At 36.0% G+C, this 7,200-nt stretch overlaps 3 long non-coding RNA genes across 4 annotated transcripts; 1 reads left to right on the top strand and 2 right to left on the bottom strand.

Moving 5' to 3' along the window:
* Positions 1-541: 541 nt before the first annotated feature.
* LOC109590071 (uncharacterized) lies at positions 542-836 on the bottom strand. Its single transcript, XR_002189102.1, has 2 exons — positions 646-836; positions 542-586 (listed from the first exon to the last, which is right to left on the bottom strand). It is a non-coding gene; the product is annotated as an uncharacterized LOC109590071 (long non-coding RNA).
* A 103-nt stretch (positions 837-939) lies between these two features.
* Positions 940-3,607, top strand: LOC109590072 (uncharacterized). Of its 2 annotated transcripts, XR_002189104.1 has the most exons (7): positions 1,024-1,064; positions 1,124-1,176; positions 2,712-2,761; positions 2,844-2,924; positions 3,028-3,084; positions 3,365-3,449; positions 3,501-3,607. It is a non-coding gene; the product is annotated as an uncharacterized LOC109590072 (long non-coding RNA). The 2 variants fall into 2 exon arrangements; XR_002189103.1 differs by having other exon boundaries at positions 940-1,176.
* A 1,304-nt stretch (positions 3,608-4,911) lies between these two features.
* On the bottom strand, positions 4,912-6,087 carry LOC109590070 (uncharacterized). Its single transcript, XR_002189101.1, has 4 exons — positions 5,897-6,087; positions 5,735-5,853; positions 5,574-5,663; positions 4,912-5,520 (listed from the first exon to the last, which is right to left on the bottom strand). It is a non-coding gene; the product is annotated as an uncharacterized LOC109590070 (long non-coding RNA).
* Positions 6,088-7,200: the final 1,113 nt, after the last annotated feature.

Below are 7,200 nucleotides of genomic sequence, written 5' to 3'. Positions count from 1 at the left end.
CATGACCATACCAGGTGTGCAGTAACCACATTGGTGTACCATTTAATTCGGCAATCTTCTTCTGTAAGGGATGAAAACCTGTTCCTTGAGCTAGGGAGAGAGGAAGACAGTAAGGAAGGAATTTAAAAAGATACAGTAAGTAATGCAGAGTGTGGAATTTCTAATTTCTACATGTATAGAGCTGTTGCACGGATGTAATCAATGGGGTAGGCGGAAATTCTTGTCGGCCATCTTGAGTGGCAAGAATGTACACACAACAAATGGAGGAATGGAAACAAACTGCGATTTTTCATCAGAGAGATATCATACTTCGCTGCAGAATATTATGAGACTTCTTTACTCAATATCTTCATCTTCTACCTTGCATTAGCCTGGAATGTCAACTGCAGAATTTGATTTTTTTCTCCATTCCCCCATTCATTCTTGGCCTTCTTGCCACCCAACATGGCGGACAATTTAGCTCAATTTTAGCCACACCCTCCTGTTGATTACTTCCATGCAACAGCTCTATAAAATATGGTTACCTTCCAATTCCTTCAACTGTAGTAACTGAACATCCATTAATGGAATACAAAGGGCACAAGCACTAGTAGCATAATAAAAATAATAATCTAATATAATTATAAAAATAGGTGCTTTTCTTACAGAATTAATAGCTATTGTGACTTGTTTTTTGGTTAAAAGGTCAGTCTTGGTGAGAGATACTACACAACACCCACAGCCACCCTCACCACACATTTTCTTTGTCCCAGTGAGTCCAGGCTGTGATCTTATCCAATCATTTAGGCTTGCTTGAGAACTGGGACTATTTAATTCCACCTCCTTTCCATTAAGAGAGAAACTGATTGTCTTTACTGCACTATCCATAATAAAAATTGGGACCTCGCAGCACCTCAGCCTCAGGCATGAGCCACTCCCTTGGGTGGAAGTGAGCACCCGCTTCACATTTATTAACCAGTCAGTTGTCCGGAGATAGGTCGAGTATTTCCTGGAATTTGTCCAAGGCTATTATTGTGGAGGCTTGTTATCAATAGAAAAAGTAGGCAGGGCAAATAGTAATAATGGTTATTAAAGCAAAATGTCTGCTGAAACCAGCTCCTGATATACTCATATACTCACACAGCTCACACTCACAGGCTCCTGTCATCGTCTTTGCATTAGGCAGCTCAGTCATAGGTAAGTAGATATTACCCTTTAGTTGCATAATGTCTGTCATCGCATAATGATTCTGCTGAGTTTAATAAAATTGCCTGACATTGGGGTTCATAATTGGGTTACTGTATAAATACTGCATCGTACCATTGGCACTTTCATTTTTTGGTAATCCAAATAATAGTAACGTACGTGTAGATGATTGTTTAATAGTATTCATGAATTAATTACATTAATTTCTGAATCTTCGAACCCATTGCGGCATGAATTGCCATGCTTAATACAGAGTGGGGTCTATCTACATGCAGAAATCCTAATGACTTTTTATGAGATCCCTGGCAAACATCTTATTGTTTTGACCTCAGTACAGTAATTGTAATATTGCTTGGGTCTGATACAGTGTAACTGTACCTGTATCAGTATAGCTTTGCCTATAATCTTGTGCCTGTATGAAGTGAATTTTTAGCTGGGAAAAATATCTAGGCCTTGCCAATTAATGTTCATTGAGTAGCAAAAATTGAAAAATGTAAGTTTGTTTTTACAATGTTGTGATACACACATGTAGTTTGAGTTTTTGTATTGCATGTCTATCAGCAGTGCATAGGAATGTTATTAGAATTGTATTCTCATAGTACCTTGTCTATGGCAGTAATTATAATTGTAAACAATATGAAGTTTTTTGCGAATTATCTTAGGCTTGATATACAATACACGTATGTCCTTGAGGTTCCACAGTTATCAATCATGTAGTCTAAACAGGGTTTCCCACAAAGTATGCTAAGTAAGCTAAACAGCATAAGCTTTGTGAGCCAACTAGCACCACAGCGCAGTACATGACATTTGCAATAACTTTAAAAATTTAATTTTGAATGGAATCAGCTCAAAGTTTCTACGCAACATAAGTACATGTATGTGTATCAGAAAACATTGTAAAATTGATAAAATTCCCTCTTTGTATTTTTGATGAAATTTGGTGAATGTTGCTGTACATGTATGCATGTAATAGAGAAATTTGGAAGTACTTGACTCAAATTTCCCTTTGTACTATAATACTACGAAATGTTTCGCTCAATTTTTGAGCAAATTTAAAAATTGATAAAATCTAAATTTTATCTCAATTGGCTCAAATTTTCTATGCAACATAAGTACATGTGTATGCATCAGAAAACATAATAAAAATTGAAGAATTCTCTCCTTGTCATTTTTGATTAAATTTGATCAGTGTCCCTGTATATAGTACAGGGTGTTTGGCTCAATTTTTGAGCAATTTGACAATCCATTGACAAGAACCTGTATCAGCACTATGTCAAATCTGTTGAGGAACCCTGACTCTAAGCATTATTGGCAATGTTATATTGGTTTATAATAAACAATTCTTCTCTTTCCCAATGCATGTATGTATTGTTAATAGGTATTGCATATTTCTGTCTTCTCATGTTTGTGTTCCTTGACTCCTGTCCTTGTGCATCTTTGTCTCTTTTCTCTCCAAAGCCTTTCTCTCCTCCTCATACACACGTACGCATGTGTCTAACTTTTGCTCTTTCTCGTTCCTTTGCTAGGCCTCTCACATGTCTTCTCTCTTTCTTGTGTTAACACAGTTTTAGTATCAGTAAGCAACTGTAAAATACCATACACATACATTAATGTATACAAACATTGTTGTTATTATTATTATTATTATTATTTTATAGTACATTGGTATATTACAGACATTGTCACTTGCTGCAATGTGGGAACAGGAATGCAAATAAAATGCTAAAGAAATTGTAACAGTAAGACACAATGCACACTATATTGCTCTTGTGTACAGTGCATGTACTGAGAGTGAGAGGGAGTATAGTGTCTTATTGAATCTATGTACATTTGATTATTTAGGATATGTCCAACAAAGTAACATTAATGCTGTGTTGCATTGGCTGAAGCATAATGATGGTAAGTGATATGTAATGTACATGTATTTAAGTCAATGGATTCCTGGGTAATTGTAATGATAATTGTCACAGACCTACATGTATGACACTGATTCAATTAATTGAGTAAAGCACAGGTACATATACATGTGCATGAATGCCATTGCCACTATGTCTCAAATAAACAAATTATCACAGCCATTACCATTACTGAAAATCATTACTTTTCTAATAAATTTGAATTATCATTACAATTCATTGCTATGCACCTCTCTTTCTTTCTACCCTTTTTCTTTCTTCAGTGCCTCAATCTTGCAATGTACCTCTATCTTGCAATGGACCAAGGTACTACTGATGTCATCACATAATGAGTCTTACATAATTCAAGTAAGCTCCAGTACATATTTCCCTTGTTATGTTTCTTTTCTGTGGTTTTAGGACAAAGGCATCAAGACAACACTAAGACTAAAAACTGATTTATTAAATTATTGTGTTTTTTTATAATTATTATTGTTCAAATGGAATATTTGGCACTGTGCAGCAAATGACCTTCAGTAAGCAACACGCAGCATAAAAGTGCAAATGAATTATTGTTGTACCATACATTGTCAGTTGTATTCTTGTATGTTATTTTTTTGATTTAAATTGCCAAAAAATATTTTTAAATATAATTATTTGTTACTACTATATATGCAGCAAAGGCATGCAATATGAAGCAGTTCATGAGGCAAGGTCCTTTGACATGATCCACTCCAAAGATCAGAGATGTAGCAATACACAAGTTGCATAATGATCAATGATTTTTTTCAAGTATGTTAGCAGTGCAATTCTGACTGTTGTCTGGTATCAGCAGGTAGGCATGCACAATTACTTGTTTTGAAAAATAAAAGTACTAATATTGAATGAACAACTACAGAGATAATCAGCTAAACATACTTTCTGCATGCTTAAAGGTGCAAAAGGTCCATTGGACCTTTTGCACTTAAACGAGCATGTGCAGAATATAACCACTGCTCCACCTTACGTGATCATTGCTACAGCACCGAGCATGAGCACGGGTATAAAACGGGGGTGGGCTGCCCAGTCAATTAAAAATGGCGGGTGGCTTTAGAATGTAATTAAAAATGGGCAGTGAAGAATCACAGAATACAAGCACCACAGGCATCCACAAGATCTAAAAAAGACTCTTAGAAGAGTACAGACAGTTTTACTAACTCCCTATACCAGCAGAGACTCAAAAGAGCCATGCATCATGCAGCTTTAACTAAAACTATAAAATTAAACATGGCTGTCAACAGACCAAAGCTATCTAGCTTGTTCTTAAATAGCAAGGATTGAAAATCTTCTAAATGATGACTAAAGGCACCTTTCTCTTCGGCAGACTCAAACTCGATGTTAAAAGTCATCCTGAATGAGTCCGGCCCGGCCTTGATCGTCCCGAGGCTAAAGCTCGGCCTGTTTCACTATGACTCGCTATAAACAACTTAACCGTGATTTAGTCAGAAGATAAGAACAAGAAATATGTGGAAATAAGAGGTCAGGCAATTGTAGCCTCTTCCTTTTACTGTTACTATGTAAATCAACTGATGTTATCAAGATCTTTATCATGTGTAATAGCCATTTTGAATATTTGCTTCCATTTTTGGGCAGACCACCCCCCTTTTATACTGCGCATGCTCGTTTAAACAAGAAGGTGCACTATAAAACCATTCACGCAACGTCATGAAATCGCTTCCGTCGATCACAGTATAAAAGGAGGTGCCCTGGGCACAATATGGCGGCCAGATTGAATGAAATTTGAAAATAACAAAATGGCTCCCGCACTGGCACTGTTCTTATCATGGCTAAATCACTAGCAAAACGCATTATAAAAACATTAAAATTAGCAAAGGTGAGAGAGTTAACCTACAAGCACACCTAGAAAGCATAGCAAGGAGAGAAATGGTATAATTGACTTGAAGTAATAATTTTACATTATTATCAAATATTATATTGTATATTCTGAAAAATCTGCCAACAGCCTAAGAAACACGGGCAATGATGCTGTCAGGCAGGTAATAAGTGATAGTGGCAAGGGAATAGCCCTCACTACTACACAGAAAACCAGCCCAAGAACCGCCACCACTGGGACCAGACAGCCCTGCCGACTACCATATATCAGCCACCATCATCAAGTATAAGTGGTTCCAGCAAAAGACCCCAACATGGTCCTCATTCAGATCCTAGTACTGGTAGCAGTTGTAACATTCAACGATCTACTGGAAGAAGTAAATACAAAAATATTATTCTAAATTTTTAAAAATATAAACATTATGTATATAGGGTTGAATAGATATTGGGATGTTGAGGAGCCTCCTGTATCTGTGTACCTCTTCCCAACTGTGCCCAATGATGCCGACAAAAATATGGTAGTACTGTGATGGTAATATACCAGTACAAGAAAAATGCTAGTACGAGCCTAAAAATATTAATGCCACCATATGATTACTTTACATTACAAATAATACTTACTTCTGTATCTAGTAACTAATAAACTTGAGTTACGATTACAGGACTCACGACTGGCATTGAATCGAAATTCAGCACAAATCACATGACGATCTAAAATTATGAATAGTTTTGATGATGTTGATAATAATAGTAATAATAATAATAATACTAACAAAAAATACCTGTCTGTAACTGATCATCCTTCGGTCAACCATACCACACTAACACTAGTGTATGTTTCCCAACAGCCGATTCTATATCTATGCACAAAATGGCTGCTCTTCGTCCCCATCACCCATACCTAAATTTATATATAATCACTAATTTAAACACATTATAACTACCTGAAGTATTGAGCATAGCAGAAGAACTACTAGTATCATGTGATAGAGCCTCAGAATGATTCTCTTTTTAAACTAAATCGGCGAGTAAATGAGACAGCAGTTCCAGCGCCTTTTTTTAGTGCCTAAAGACCCCTTAACTCGATCAAGCCTAACTAGAACTGGTCCTTGTCTTCTTTGAGAGTAAAATGGAAGTCCATTTGGTACCAAAACCCCTTTCTTCCTGCGTTTTTCCTTGAAGAAGCAACACCATCTAGAGCCGACATTTTTACACGTGAATAAAACGGAAGCCACCATGCCCAGGGCCCCGCCTTTTATACCGCACCTTCTCGTTTAAGGAATAAATAGTGAAGCATCAGGCATAATCACAGTCTCTTCTCTTTCTGCATTGATGCATGTGACTTGACATATTGACAGTTATCCTCTTACTCAATAACCTTCATAAAATAACTGCTGTCTAATTAAATTACTAATTCAGTTACAAATCATTTAAAGTCATTTAATTCTAATGATTGATTTAGTAACTAGCTAAAACTAATTATAATTCAAATGATTACATTGCCAATCATCAAGTAATTGTAATCATAATGATTAATGACTCAAAATAATTATAACAACTCTGCTTGTAATATGGGCTTTGGTTCCTGTTTCTAAAGTTCTACTACCATAATAAATCCTCCATTTTAATAAGTCTCATATTAAAGCTTCGTTGAATGCACTTTCTGGTTATTGTAGGAAAGTTGGAAGTTAATGAATACTGTTTATTTTAGTTTTATTTCAAAGTGATGCATTTGTTTTTAACAGGTGCAACGCATGTGGACAGTGTAGCAAATTTGGAAAACTACTTAAAAGATTTGGTCATGGATGTTACAAAAACACCTACTTCACTTGTGTATATAAATGGAAGAGCATTTTTAAGAGCGTACCAGAAGTTAAAGCACTCAGAACACTCTTTAATTTTGCATCGTCTGGGGCAAGAAGAGGAATGGATAGCGGATTGCCGGCAAAACAATTTATCTGCCGGCAAGATCGTAACTATGTCAAGTGAAGGTGTTGGTTCCTGTACCATGGTTGGAATAGCTGCAGGACCTTTTAGTAAGTGTATAGACATAGTTTTGTTATTAACTTATACATGTACATGTACATCTAGCCTCATCTCCAGCCAGAAAGAGCCTGGTATCAGTTGTTTGCACACCTCAGTCTGGCTATGTGTCTTTGTTCAGACATATACATGTACTCCTGATATAGTTACATGTACATGTGTATATCTAAAATATTAAATATTAAAATTAAGTCTAAATGATAGT

The sequence above is a fragment of the Amphimedon queenslandica genome, unplaced genomic scaffold, assembly GCF_000090795.2.
Source record: "Amphimedon queenslandica unplaced genomic scaffold, v1.1 AMPQUscaffold_10545_Cont16744, whole genome shotgun sequence".
Classification (NCBI taxonomy): domain Eukaryota; kingdom Metazoa; phylum Porifera; class Demospongiae; order Haplosclerida; family Niphatidae; genus Amphimedon; species Amphimedon queenslandica.
This window is presented reverse-complemented; position numbering and strand designations above follow the sequence as displayed.